The 16305-nt window shown below is 32.1% G+C and overlaps 1 long non-coding RNA gene across 1 annotated transcript in view; it reads right to left on the bottom strand.

The window, feature by feature from the left end:
- Positions 1–14053: 14053 nt before the first annotated feature.
- Positions 14054–16305, bottom strand: part of LOC117169644 — a 29110-nt gene continuing 26858 nt past the window's right edge. Inside the window, exons 3-4 of the long non-coding RNA XR_004466694.1 lie at positions 14525–14602; positions 14054–14433 (exon numbers count right to left, since the gene is read on the bottom strand). This is a non-coding gene — a long non-coding RNA (uncharacterized LOC117169644). The remainder of the gene's footprint in view (positions 14434–14524; positions 14603–16305) is intronic.

The raw sequence follows: 16305 nt of genomic DNA, 5'->3' as shown, positions 1-16305 counted from the left end.
GTTGCTGAAGTTACGGTTGGTTGCCGCGAAGTACGCACATTTCTTCATCTTCGCCACTCATGCTCATCAGCGCTCGTATATGCGCTTACCTTCACTAAATAATCCACTATTTAGACACTCGATCCACGTTTATGTCGCGGTACCAATCCCGGACTGTCGCCGAGTGTCATATGAGAGCATTTCCACGAAGCCAGATAAAAAGCTTCGCCCAGGTGAAATACGACAGTATCTGGGGAATGGGAGGTGAGGGGAGAAAAATTAATGGTTTTATTAAGAGAAATGTTAAGAGGACTTTGTAATTTTATACCAAGATTGAGGAATATATTGCAAGATTTGCAAGGCTTCGAGATGCATTTTAAATATGTAATTATGCCACCCATAAGACTGGATTAGAAACAATTGAAAATGTCACGCGAACAAAGATATAAAATCAGGAGAAAGTGATTGCTTTAGCAAAACTATGCCTCATTAACCACATCTAGCTAGTTATCTTGTCAAAAAAGTTAGATGTACTGCTCCTGTTGACAAAGTGGTAATTCGTAATGACTGTGATTAAAAACGAAACTCGTGCCCTCTATATAAAATATATAAAAATTTGTATTTATACTGATAAGTTCGAAATTATAAGTAAAATACTTTTCATCTGAATAATAATTTATTCAATTTGATTCACATATATCAAACTTGCATTTGCATAGATTTATCTTAAACTCGATTGAATTCATCTTAAATGCACGTGAATTTATATTGAAGTAGCATGCATAAATCTGACTTCGCGTGAATTAATCATAAATTTGTATGAATTCATATTGAATTAATATGAACAGATCTTGAAGTTACATGAATTCATCTTAAATGCAAGTAAATTTATCTTGAATTGACGTGAGTTCATCTTGAATTCTATTCGAATTATTTATCTTAAATTCTCATAAATTCATCTTAAAGTCGCTTGAATTTTCGTGAGTTTATCTTGAATTCGTATAAATTCATCTTGAATTTACATCATTTGATTTTGAATTCATCGAATCTCTACAATATGAATACATGCGCTTGGAATAATTTGGATGCAAATTGGATTTACATGAGTTGAGCTTGAATTCGAGTCAGCTTTTCATTCCTTCATACCTGCATCTAGATCCAAGTCTGATGAGAAATCTTGTCTCAATATATCAATTTTTGTCTCTAAGTTGAAAGTATTCGTTTTAAGATATAAAAAATAGTCTGGTTCCGTCTCGTGAGCTAGACATATACATAATAACTTGAAATTGTCCTGGATTAGTTCTTAGATAAGATAGAATCAAGACCAAATATTTTTATCCATGTTGGCAGTGGTATTTTAATTTATCTTATTACCTTATATAATTACATCTATTTCAGCTCTACTTTATTTTAAATATATTTCTTTACAGTACCCTCCCACTTATCGCACTACCATTCATCGCGAAGTCCCCTACTCGTTTTGATCCCACTCCCGACTTTCCAAAAGATGTTGACATTCGACGTATTCTATTTAATAAGATAGTTTCAATTATGAATGGCTATCAATTCTGGGCAAATACAAATTTAACACAAATTGTTTTATATGAAAACATTTACATGGCCATCAAGTTCAGAGTTCTCAAAATTTTAATTTTCTTTGAACGAAAATGGTAATAAATGATAACGTTTTTTAGGAATCTTATGCAAAATTATAACATAATAATCCTTTAATTTTCTTTGGTACTTGGTTCCCCAACTGTCAAATTTTGATATTAAATTTTTTGAATAGATTTGATTTTTTGTTGCAATCAGATATGAGGATGAAGCGCAAGGGGAGAAAGATTTTTGATCTTGTGGGGAACTCGCCTTACGCCAAACCCAGTCTCAGTCTTTCGTGAAGAGTGGGAGGGTACTGTATGTTCATTTTAGTCTTATTATATTCTATTCATATTTGTTCTAATTAATTTCTTCTAATCAATTACGTGAGTCATTTTATTTTGGAATTAATTTCAATTTTAATTAATACGTAACGTTTATATTCAAAATGAAGTCACTATTGAAAGAATGATTAGAATAAAAACTAATAAAGCGAGATCAAATATAGGATATATGATTTGCGGAAAGTAATTCAGGGCAGATAATATAAGGAGACAAGTGATAATATCTAACTAAAATGGCTAGAAACGACATACGTAACGAAAGACACACACTGATAAAACAGCATAGAAGTGGATAAAATTCTTTGAAATATGAATAAGTCTCACTATAGCATACAACATACCTTACCAAAAATGTTCATACCAAAAATTTGGGATAGGTATTTATTCTCCACTCTTTTGCATTTAAAAATTGACGCGAAATCCTATTCTATAATAAAATGTATTTACCCTATTCAATAATTTTGTAATAATCTAATTTAAAAAAACAAAAATGAAGATCAGCAGCGTCAAAACAGAATTGGGGGGGGGGGTCTCTTTCTGTTGTATATGGCAGACATAGTTATATTCAGATTTTTGTGGGAAATAATGACATTGGTTGTCTCCACAACCAAAATGGGGATGAGGGCTGCCACTGCCTCCACCCTAGCCTTGTTTCGGCGCCACTTTTGAAGATTGCAGACGCCCTTGTTCTTAGTTAGTGAAAATTATCTCTCTCTCTATCCCACTTCCGTGCAGGTTTCGTTATTCATGCTTACACGTTGTAATATAGATACGGATCATTTGAATCTTACCATCGCCTGGGTCCTTCCATTTTCATTAATAGCATCGCTTACGAGCACAGGTTTCAGTCTCTGGTTCTCACCGAGCTCGGTGTGAAATTTAATATATGTAGTTTCGATTGAAGGTCAGGAGAAGAGACTTTTTACCTTTACATCTACACACGTGTCAAATGTTGCCGCTTTTATACCACAGATATCAGAAAATTAACATAGAAGTAGATTCTTCATTTTAGTATTATCACTATGAGAATCAATTTCCAATTTACTTCGAACGTTTTCCTCACGTTCTTTATACTTACAATAATATATTTCACTGTCTCTATTTATTACAGGACAAAGAATCACCTTTTATGTATATACAATGGTACATACATTTTTTTTAGAAAATTATGCTTTCAATTAAAGCAGAATTTCAATTCAACAGGATTAGAATATTATTTATAGGTTGCTCTATCTGTAATGAATATTAAATATATTTTATTTTAACGCATCTATATTAAAAAAGGTCCAAAGCTAATCTTTGCAAATTAGCAGCGAACAAATATTCTATAATTATAAAAGAATTGTAGATTTAATTTCTACAACTTTTAAATATCCTTTGATGATCGGTTATATCTAACTCTAAACTCTGTTAACGATCTAAGATCAACATAAAACATCTTCAAATTATACTTAGAAGAAATCCAAATTTGTCTGCAGTTAATTAGAAGTCGTCGAAGTTGTACATCTTTATCAATGAATATTATACAAGAATATAAGAAAAAATGTTTTCAACAATTGGCTGCTATATGTACTACTGCATTTATTTACTGCATTGATAGAGAGAGGGTGGCAAATGATATTTGAGAGTTTAGTCTGATGAGGAAGAATATAATTCAAAATCAAACTTGTCAACAACTAGTAATCTGTTGCCAGCATTTTTCAGGACCATCTATCCAAGGATCCATCCTTGGCATCAATTTTATTGTTCGGATTTAACCGTTAATTCCTAGCCTTCAGATTAACTTTCGAAATACCAGATACATCATCACATCTATAGAACAACCAACTCATCCCAGATTTGCTGAACAGTTAAACATCTTTCACTTTGTACATGTAGGATGTTGCACCTATCTAAAAAAATGTTGCTTCCCATAGGATGGATTCATACCTTTTTCAGCGTGCAGTCACGCTTAAGATTCGAGTCAACGCAGTCTTAAGTGACTTTTAGCGATTACCGGTAAGCTTGGCTAACTAGCGAGTAGTTTGAGCGTGTGCTCGCTTATCCAGATGCGAATACTCATAGATGCCTTGGTATTAAGCCTACGTTCGTGTTCGCGTGTGCACGTGCGTCTGTAGGTCCACCTGAGCGAGCAGACGAGTGAGTGAGCACAGAGGAGAAGGTGTCTCACATGGGTGCCTCTGTTCCCTGCAACACGAGTCCCACAGATGGGGGAGACATCCGGGCAGCTGACGTTCAAATGAAACTGACTGACTTCGGTTTAACCGACTCCACATCCTCCTTCGATTAAGCAGAATTACGTCCGGAAAGGCTCGGCGGCGCCCGAGAGGATGAGGATTTATTTTTTGGATTTCCTCTGACACGTTGTTCCGTTACGTTTTCATCTGACCACAATTTGTTTCCCCAGAGCAATTGTAATCAGGGGATAACAATGCTCCAAATCACGGTCAATACTTCCGGGTTGTATAATGAATCGAGAGAGGATTTTGATCACGTATGTGGCATATGGTACCTAGGGTGATCATCCGTCCGAATTTTCTCGGACATGTCCTCCTTTCCAGGCAGGCGACTTTTGTACTACAGAATTTTGGACTTTGTCCAGGTTTCTGAAACTAGGATTTTTTAATTCTTTTCACTCAAAGTGCATTGAGCCCGATTAACATCTAATGGTTTTCTTTAAATTTGTAGCCAAGTGAAAAATATTATTATATTTTCATGTTTTAAAGATTACACAGGCTGACAAAAATAACATATTTTTGTACCTAAAGACCGGACCATGTGGCCCCGTAGGATTTTGGTATCCTAAAACTGAATCCGTTATCCAAATTTTTCCTCTACGTCAGGTTTTTCAGATATCCTAAACTGAAAGTGTAAAAATATCATGTAAGCAATATAACACTATCAGCAATTTTTTTCTAAAGCTGCTAAGGCCATCGTTCACTACCCATTTTTATCTCCCATTTCCATTTTCGATCATCCCGAACCGATTTTTTTCTCCGAGATATGATACACTAACCATTTCAGTTTCAAAATGAAAAACCAGCAAAGAAGGCGACCAAAGCGACGAAACGTTAATGTGCGATATCTCAGAGAAAAAAAATCGATTCGGGATGATTAAAAATGGAAATAGAAGATCAAAAGGAGTAGTAAACGATGGCGTTAGCAGTTTTTAGAATAAAAAAATGTTGATCATGTTTTATCGCCTCAAATCTGGCTAAAAATCGCAATGTTTGAACTTTCATGTTAGAATATTTCAAAAACCTGACGTATATAAAAAATTTAGACTACGGATTCGTTTTTGGGACACCAACATCCTTCGGGGTAACATAGTCCGGTCTTTTGATATAACATAATATTCGAAAATCTGTTAAATAGGTTTTTACTCTCATTTTTTCTTGTTGTCTTGTTTAAGAACAAAGTAGAGAAACTTTCCTTTTTATTTCAGGAAATGATCTTGAACACAGTAAAAAAAGTTTTCAAAATGATATCGAAATCAAGAGCATTTTGATTAGCCGGAGGTGGCTGACTTTCATAGAGTACTTTAGCTCATATGCAAGCTTTTTATGGTTTCTGATCGTGCAGAATACTTCAAAAGTTAAACAAAATAACGAAATCTGATATTAGAAATTATCATCTGTTAAGTGCAGTTGTTACTTGCATGCACGGTTAAATGAAATTTTTGGTTATGTCGCCATGACACCGGCGCCAAGAATGGGCGGCCATTTTGTCTCGTGTGACAAATGAACCAAAAAATAAGATCAACTTGATCCGAATGAAGAGATCATTATGATCTCGAAAGTCGAATTATCGTTGAAACAAAATGTTCTGCTACAATATTGATCCTTTTTCTTTTACTTTTTCTCTTTTTTAAAGGTGCATGTCCTGTTTTGTCATCTTTCTTAATGCCCGGTTGTCCTGTGTTACCCAAATCAGATCTGGTTACCCGAATGGTTATCTATCATTATTATTTGTTCAAGATTTCCTTCAACACTTCTTCAATTTGAGGTGAAGAGATTCGTCCTGATGAGGATTTTATGAAGATGACTTTTTTATACACAGTAAAGAAAGGGATCAATTTTGTTGCAGAGCATTTTGCTTCAGCGATCATTTGACTCTCGAGATCATAATGATTTTCCATTCGGATCAATTTGATCTCATTTTTTGGTTCATTTGTCAGACTAAACAACATGGCCGCCAATTATTGGTGCCCGTGTCATAAGGACATAACCTAAAAATTATATCTAACCGCCTGCAAGTGACAACTACACTTAACAGCTGATATTGTCTAATAACAGATTTCGTTATTTTTTCAACTTTTCAAGTACACTGCTCGATCAGAAACCACAAAAAGCTTGAATAAGAGCTAAAGTATTGTAAGAACGTCAGCCATCTTGGCTTGACTTCATACCTGATCCTGAATCAGATCATTATCATCTCAAAAGTCTATCATTCTCTTAGGCCGATCAAAATGCTCTTAAATTCGGTATCTTTTTCGTTGCATGTAAAATGATATTGATTTCGGTATCATTTTGAACACTTTTTACATTCTCATCTAATGAGAAGGTATTGGTTTTATGTAAAATTTCACTTTGGCGGTTTTCATAAAATCTTCACGTTTTGAGACCCACTGAGTCAGAAAAAACAATTTTTACAAAGGTGTTTGTCTGTCTGTAGTCTGTATCCTGTAGGCACGATAAGTTTCAAAAAATTGATCAGATTAGATTCTGCTTTGGCATACATTTTTAAGGCTTAGAAAGAAAGAACAAGTTCGTGAACCAGCTATTTTGGATCAAAATTCAAAAAGTGAGCACGTTTTCAAAATTTTTAAGACCACATTTTTTAAAGATTTTAAAATTCTATGAATGGTTATTCATAGTACTTAGAATCCCAAACAATTTATCCTAATGACTTTTTCTACAAAAAGAAAATCATTAGAGTTAGATTATTTTCAAAATCCAAAAAGACAAACTAAAATGAACATTTGAAGCCAAACAACGCATCTAGAAGTTTGTTATAAAATTTCATTTAAAAAAATATATGGTAAACAAAAATATGCCCGCCTCGCGGGCATTTTCTTATAGTGCTCTGTGTGCGCGGCTAGCAAGTTTGAACGCGCCTGTGGCGCGCGTTTATTGATTCTCGCGCTTCGCGCTCGATGATGAATTCATCTCGCCTGTATGTTTGTTTATCTGTATGTCTTCCTGTCTGTCTGTCTGTGAACACGTTAACTTTTGAAAAAAGTAATCTATTAGATTGCCCTTTCGTACACTCGTTTAGTGTCCTAAGCTCAAGGTCAAGTTCGTTAGCCAGCCATTTTGGATGAAAATTCAAAAAGTGGGCACATTTTGAATATTTTTAAGACCACTTTTTTTAAAATTCAAAAATTCTCTGTATTCATAGGATTCAAAAAATTTAACAATTTATCCTAATAACTTTTTTCGAAAAATCAAAAATTACTAGAGTTATAGCATTTTCAAAATCCAGAAAAAAAAAACAAATTAAAATGAACAATTTAGGCCAAACAACGCATAATACGAAAAAAATTCTGTATAAGAAAAAAATTGCTTTTTGAAAGCCCTACAAGATTATAATAACAACTTTTTTAATTTGGTCAAAAAGTTGAAAATTCCAAATTTAATCGTACAAAAATATTTTGAAACCACATTTTTTCAAGATGTAAAAATTCTATGCACGGCTGATCATAGTACTTCAAGACTTAAACAATTTATCCTCCAGACTTTTTTCTATAAAAAGAAAATTGTCAGAGTTAGAGCATTATCAAAATAAAAAAAAAAAATAAAATGAAAATTTTAAGCCAAACAACGCATGATATGAAAAAAGTCAAATAAGAAAAACGTTGCTTTTTGAAAGCCCAACAAGATTATGATAACAACTTTTTCAGTTTGGTCAAAAAGTTGAAAATTCCAAATTTGATAGTACAAAAAAATTTTGAAACTACATTTTTTCAAGATTTAAAAATTCTATGTGCGGTTGTTCATAGTACTCAGAAACTGAAACAATTTATCCTCATGACTTTTTTCTATGAAAAGAAAATGATCAGAGTTAGAGCATTTTCAAAATCCCAAAAAACAAACTAAAGTGAACATTTCAAGCCGAACAACGTATGATATGAAAAAAGCGAAGAGAAGAAAAACTTTGCTTTTTGAAAGCCCTACAGGACTACGATAACAACTTTTTTAATTTGGTCGGAAAGGTTAATATTCCAAATTTGGTCGCACCAAAAATAATGAAAAATTCAAAAATTCCATTTTTTGGTCAAACTATGCAAGATACGAAAAAAATGAAACAGCTCAAATTGCGCGCCCTGGAAACGTAATCGTAAAAAACAACATCAAAAATAAAAAATTATAAAAACAAGGAGATAAGAATTAGTATGATTCAATTTTTATGCATATTATGAATTGTAATGATATACATTTATTGAAATGATACATGTTTCAGAGCAGCTTCGAATACAATTTAAAGCAAAATAAGAAACAAATACAAAAATAATCATGATAAATACAATTTGCTCTATATTTTGCAATTTTTTAATAAGCCACCCCAGGCAGAGTTACATCAAAAATGTATTATAATTGATATAAAAGTGTTGTGTATAATGTAAAAAAGTTTACATATTGGACAAAATCGAGTGTGAAGCACGAGATGCGTGATGAGAATTTGTTCGTTAAAGCCAAAAGAGCTTTAACAAAAGAGAGTTTAAAATCACAAAATTACAGTTTTCGTTCCGTTCACCTTTGATTTTAAAAGGTATGTGCCCGAATGCGGAAGAAATGCAAAGACTAAGTGCGGAGTGCGATTGCCATCAGTCGCGTGCCCTAGGTGCGCTCAAACTCTCTTTTAACGAAAGAGAATTCACAATTACAAAATTACAGTGGTGGATGTTTTGAGTCTTAATTTTAAAATGTTTGCACAAGAATGTGCGAAAATATAAAGACCGAGCGCGTGGCGCTAGGTAAATACATAATCGAGCGCGAGATAAATACAACATCAAGCGCGGAGCGCGAGAACCAACAGTTGCAACAGTCTTATCTGATTCAATTTTTATTAAATACTCAACTTGAATAGTAATTTGTTGACCGTATTGGGAATTCTTACAAAGCTTTCAATCGATTTTCAGAAATAACCTTTATTGAATTGGAGAAGGTTGCGATAATTTTGAAAAGACAAAATAAGGTAATATATCTACCATATCGCTATATTTTACCCATGTGGTACAATGTATCAATTTGAAGTATGCCAGCGACAAGCCGTTTATTTTTTCGAAACTCTGATTGTATACAAAGAAAAAAGATAGCCCAAATGTTTCTTCGTCTAATATTTTCAGGTCTTAATTTAGTTTTAGTCGTTGTCGGGACAAATCAAGTGATCTTAATTATTTAAACAATTACAATAAGGGCTTTTTTTTAGTCCTTTTTTACTAATGAATGCTGCATCTCAATAGTGGGTCAATATCAGACTCGAAATAAGCCCAGCTATTCTCTATATGAGAAGACACACATTGTTCTTCCCCATCAGCAATAACTGCATACGAATAGTTTAATCGACATTATAATTTCGTATGGGAAAACCAGCTTCATTTCATACTTCATGATAATACCATTTTATGAAGGAAAAATAATGCTCTGATTTTGAATTCAGCAATTCTTAATAATTAATTCGTGAGAATTACAATAAATGATTTTATATCTGGAATGGATATAGAAAAAAGGGACAGTAACAGTAGAAGATGAACAGAAACAGACAATTTGCGTTCAATGAACGACCAAAGTGCAGAAAAATTATTTTAACTAAGAATTTCGGCCTTTATTTGGAACAAAAAGGTCTTGTTTTAAACAAAAAAATAATATCACAGTCTTCTTTTAAAACAAAATAGACTGAGATTTAGCTTTAAGACTAAATGGATTTAACAAAAACAAATCGTAATAAAAGTAATACTTTTTCCTGCAAATCTGTGTACTAATTTTTTGTTCTTATCCAAATATAAAGATCAGTTGTGTTTGCGTATAGTTGTTTAATGCAATATTACCCAATTATGTATCATTTCCTCTAAATTTCTTATACTCTACCCTATTCCTCTTTTTGACAATGTGAGCAATTTCTATTCTATTAAATTTATCTTCGGTAAATTATATCCTTTATTATCCTGTTCTATCTTCATTTATTATTTTTTATTCTGTTACATTTCCCTTGCTTTTTATCACTATATCCTGTTCCTCGTTCTAACAATACTTTCCTTTTTCTGCGCCATGTTATTACTTTTTGTGCTTTCCCTTTCTCAGCACTTTACCCTTTTCTATCTGGTTTTATCATTTTCATACTACCATTCTTTTCAAAAATTCTGCTGGTTTCTAATTAATTTGATCACTTTTTGTACATTTCCCCGTTTTATCACTTTTTTGTCGTATTTTCTTTCCAAATAATTATATGGTTTTCCCATCAAGTTTTTTTGCCACATTCATTTCTAATACAATTCTATCCATTTATATAATGTTTCATTACTTTTTATTCTATATTCCCTATTCGCCTTACTAATATTTCTTTTCTTTTCTGATCCGTTAATTTTTTTTAATATTACAAATTCTTCATAATTGATGAACCGTTTTATTAGGTTAGTTATACCTTATGCTGTTTTTTCTCAGAGACAATTCTATCCTTTTCAATACGTCTTCATCAATTTTCATTCTATCGCACTTTTAAGCATTTCATACTTTTCCATCCCATTAAATACTTTTTTATCCTGCTAAAATCCTTTTTAGTGTGTGTTCTTTCCTTTGAATTAAACTTTATCCCTATTTGCTCTATACTCTCCTATTCTCCTTCCCAAAATTTTCTTTTTTTCCTATTTCGTTTTGAAATTGTTATAATATTCCTTTTTCCAAAATGCTATCCTTTACTATTCAGTTTTGTGGTTTCTATACTTTCCCTTTTTCAATAGTTCTATCATTTTCTATTCTGTTTCATCACTTTTGCATTACAAATTTAGAAATATGAGGTTTTTTTTATATAATGAGTTCATGGGCTGATTTCCTTTTATATAAACAGAGCTTAAAAAGGTACATAAAATCGCAAAATAGAATAGAACGTTATAAAAGTATATAAAATTGTATAGCGCTTATATCAAATAATTCAATATAAATTAATTGCAGTAGATGGTGCAAAAACTTTAACTAAAATTGACGGTTAGGATTTGGGATTTATTAAGACAGGACTGGATTAGAATGGGACAAAAATATTTAGAATAATAAATAAATAAATAATAGAATAGGATAGAAATATAAAAAATTAGATGAATGTAGTAAGTAAAACGAAACAAAAATTTATGGAATAACGTGCACTTATGTTTGAATAGGATAGAATCAAGTGGATAAGTTTGTAGAAAAAATAGGAAAAAAATGAGCTTATAGGATACCTTGCATAAAAATAGTAGGGGATAGGAATTAAAGGAAAATAGGTATAGAGTTGGATTCCAAATCATTTTATATCCTATGGTTCAGTCGTGTAAGAAGTAAATCGGATGTCTCGAAAATTAAGGAAATTCAGATTACTATTGTACTCATGCGATTCATTATGAGACAAACATAACGTACAATTTCGAATGTAGAACATCGGAATCCGGGGTGGAGCCCTTCTTAGTAGCAGGACCACAGGAAACATAACCTCTGCATCCTCTCTCAAAGAGCATTATGTTCCTGAAAGTTCTCTGCTGAAATCAGAAAACATTTCATTTCATGGAAATTTAAACGCATAGCAGCAAAAATCATTTAAATTTTATAAATAATTATTTTAATTTCTAGCTTAGGTATGTAATATATGAGATTAATATGAGGAAAAAAAAGATTTTTTTTTAATGAATTGAAACAAATCTAAAAAATATCAAAATATGCAATTGTTATTGTAGAGGTCTATGAAAAACTAATTATATTAAAGCAGCTTTTAAGAACACCATCCTTCGTGAATTTAAATTCTTCCTATTCCTAAGATTACTGACCTCATTCAATAATTTTTTCCCGTGACTTTCCGAGATCTGTGATCAGAATTACGGATTTTCCTTGCAGGTGAAAAATACATATATACACATGTATTCGAAAGCTGCAGTGGTATTTATGCGGGCACTGTTGATATAATTGTTATTTTAATGCGGTATCCCACGAGGGAGGGTTAAATTTACGCGTTGAACATGCGTAATGCGCCATACGATTATGCACTTTTCTTTAATATCAAGGCAGAGAATCGTATGTGAGAAGAAGACGGTTCTGCAACTTTTATGACATCGTGAGATTTCATATTTTTCATAAGATATCTTGCATCTCAGGTGCTTAGTATTTACAATAAAATTTGTGCCAGAATAATACGTAAATTATATTTCATGCATTATACAATAAATATATAATATGCATGTCACCGACGGCGGTGTCAGGGTGGTGATTCTCGACTCATCGAGATCTCAAATGTTAAACACGGACGGACGCGGTTAGTCTCGGGATGGGTGACCATTCGGGAATCTCGCTGACTCAGGTTTTTTTCACTGCCTTGAAATACTTTCCAATTGGAGGTTTGACGCAAAGGAAGGATGCGAGCTTGTAGGCACTCCATGCTATTGAATTATTACAATTAACATTCAAAATCTGCCGACAACACTCAGGTTTGTTCTCTGTAGTTTTCCAGTTTTCTGACCAAATTTTTTGGGTTCGATTGATCGAAATTTGATGTTGGATTTGAGCTGAATGTAATGCCACGTTGAACGTATTACATTTTTAGTTTCATAACCGCCATTTTTAATTTTCTAAATCTAACATCAGATTTGGATTAAGCGACCCCGAAAAACTAAGTATCCCCCATTTTATCAAAATCTGAAGATTTTTATTTATTCATGCCCGCCATATTGAATCGGCCATAATGAATTTAAAAAATCTAACTTCACATGCAAAAACAGTGACTCCAAAATCTAAGTATCATCAATTTCACCAAGGTCCAACAATTTTTTATAATTTATGTCTAACATATTAATTCCGCCATTTTCATTTTAAAAAACCCAACATCAGATTTGAAATCAGCGAAACCATGAACCAAGCTCGCATTTTATCACCAATTTTATGGAGGCCCGAAAGTTTTTAATAATTCATGAATGCCATATTAGATTCGCCATTTTGAATTTTGAAATCGAACATCAAATTTGATATCAGCCACCCAAAAAACCTAAGTGTCAACAATTGTATCAAGATGCACACTTTTTAAATGATGTATATCCGCCTCATTGGATTCTCCATTTTGAATTTTACAAATCCCAGATCAGATTTGAATTCAGAGACTCCAAAAATCCTAATGTGCTCAAGCATAATTAAGTAGAAACTGGCACGACTTTTTTTGCCCATAAAAGTTTTCTATCAAATTCATGTAAGAGGCAGTATTTTTGGAATAAAAAGAAAGAATCATTCTTAATCAATTTGTGAAGAGATTCCAAGTACTTTTTAAATAATTTTAAATTGTTTAAGCAATTATTATTTGGTTAGACAATTTTTTTCTAGCCAGTCGTGGAAAGTAATTATTTTCTAGAAATAAGGACACAATTAAAGAATGTTGCGAGCAATATTTTAGTCTACAAGATATTTACCTATTTTTAAAACAATTTTCATTTGTATGAACAATTTTTATTTGTTCAAACAATTTTTTTTCTGTAAACCGTGAAAAGTTATTCTTTTCTGCAATTTATGACACAATTAATGAATTTGATTAGTAGCATTTTTTTGATTAAGATATTTTACGATGATTCAAACAATCAATAATCACTCACTTGCGTCTTTTCATCGGGAAGGTGGAGAAAAATGCAGTTTTTTCGAATCTTTTACGCTATGTTGCTTATTATTCAGTATTTCCTTATCTTAGAATGAATACCATATATTGTTAAAAAATTTAATTAAATTGCTGTAATAAGAGTACAGGCCTATTTTTTCTTAAAATAACTTTTCTGTTCTTATTTATGTCTTATGTACTTTAGGCATAATCTACATACAAATTATTTTCGATTCAAAGATTCATGTACAAATAATTTCCGTTTATTTACATATATTTATACAAACTATTTTTACCCTGTATATTGAACACCTGTAAAAAAAGAACTTAAAAACTAATGATATAATAAGTTACAATATGAAAGTTTATAATTTATTCGATATTAGAAAGTAAAATATTTAAAGTCGTTACTGAATTTTCTGCCTTTGTCTTAGGCACTTTATACAAATATGCTTCTATGAAATTATAAAAAAAACTTCAGTGAATACGCGTAACAAACATTCATGACATAATGCATTTTAAAAAGTATGTCAAACGCTGCTAGTGGAGATCTGTTGTCGGCTATTTCAATTTTGTGGCCGTCGGCAATTAAAAAAAAATTATCTCCAGCCTCCGATTGAAGGCATAAGATCTTAGGGTGGATCCTGCCTTGAGTTGTTTTTGAAACTTGTTCAATGAACTCCTCCACGTTTATTTCGCTCTGAAAACAAACAAAAAAACGTTTTAATGATGTGAATAATTATAAATTTAAACTATATTTTTACTTGTTCATTTTAAAATAAAATTCCTACCTTAACAAATCGTATGAGATCTTTTTTGGGAATCTCAAAACCTGATGTTCCATTCAAAATAGTTTCCTCAACTCGGGTCTGTGTAAACAAAAAGTAAAAATAAATTTAAAATCATTTTTTAAACTGTAATATTTATAACCATTAATTAATGTTTAAATCTTTACCAAGGCATAAGATAAAGAAGTTTTTCAATTTATATTACATTGCACCATTCAATCATTATTCGCGAAAGATTTGTTGCAAATTAAACTAATTAAATTACTAGCAGTAACAAATTTCGTTCATCTTATTACTTTCGATGACTTATATATTTGAATTGTTCAAAATAATGCAATTTTCAATTGATGTTTTTTTAAGCTAAATACATTCCAAATAAAAGAAGGCAAAATTGCAATAGTCTCAAGTTAATTAAATTCAAAAGTATTCATGGACCAAATGCATTTCAAATCAGTATATCAATATATATAGTTTTTAGAGGAAGTACCCAATGGGCACACCATTTTTGAACGTAATTGGAACGTCCTAATATCGTTTCTTGGACGTACAAGTTAAAAGACGTGATTTTAACGTTTTAAAAACTGTCCTAAGTCAGTCCAAATAATGTTCTAAAAACGTTTTATGTTCGAAACACGTGTTTAAAACGTCTGTGGAACATTGTATGTTTATGGAACGTTATATGGATTGACTTAGGACATTTTAAAGCCGTTCTAAAGATGTTCTTTAACGCATGTGTCCACTGGGTAGTTATGCGTATTTCAATTCTGCCCGGTAATAAACGTTGAATTCAGAAAATCTGAAAATATTAATTTTTCTTTGTTCAACGCTTATTACCGGGTGTGCTTTGTTTTTCAAAAATTTAGAATTTTTTCGCTAAACTTCTATATCGTATTAAGGTGGCTTGGGCGCTTTTTAAAAAAATCACAGGCAGTTCTGAAAATTTGATATTATCGAAAGAAAATATACTAGATCACTTTGTAAAAAAGAAATACTAAGGTTGACGATGAAATTATCGAAAAAAACGCTATTAAAAAGTTGTGATTTTAACATGTAGTCTTATGGGAGGGCTCAACAGAATGAGGTAATACTCTTGAACAAAATCACGAACTTTTATAAATCAATGTTATCCGAGTGCCTTAAAATAAAAGGAATCGATTAGTACCATAATAAAGGGGGGTTGACGATGTCACTGGTGAAAAATTTCAATGAAAAACTGCAAATATTGCACAATAGCTGCGACTATCTGAGGCATATCATATCATATCATATGTTTCTGTCACTTTTTTTGGTCGTTTTCTACTTTTTTATTAAGATGACATTATAATATGCGTATATCAATAAAATTCAAATAAAGACTGATCGCATGATAGATAGCCCCCACAGTGCCCCCCACATTGTACGGTACCAAACGCCCAAGCCACCTTAAATCAAGTATTTCGAACTGAAACGATTTAGATTCGTACGGTCACTAATGAGTCATGAACTCAAGAACTTTCCCTTTTAAAAGGGATGAAATAGTGAACCTTCAAGTGCGAAGACAATCCAGGTATATTTTCATGGCTGTGTGCAGGTAGAAATGTCATTAGGTGGCATCGTACTATTGTTTGATGCAGGCAAGGGCGACAGCTTGTCACTACTGAGACACTGTAGTGAAAATTATTATATTAACTGAAAATCGGCAAGTTACAAAAATATCAAAATTCTTCGGAAAATCACAGCTACCCAGCCCCCTGTATTTCGGTTTTATGTTTGTTAACAAACTTGTTAACGTTTCACTTTGATAA

This window comes from Belonocnema kinseyi, chromosome 3 (genome assembly GCF_010883055.1).
Source record: "Belonocnema kinseyi isolate 2016_QV_RU_SX_M_011 chromosome 3, B_treatae_v1, whole genome shotgun sequence".
Lineage (NCBI taxonomy): Eukaryota > Metazoa > Arthropoda > Insecta > Hymenoptera > Cynipidae > Belonocnema > Belonocnema kinseyi.
The sequence above is the reverse complement of the archived record's forward strand: the minus strand, read 5'-3'. Positions and strand labels throughout refer to the sequence as shown.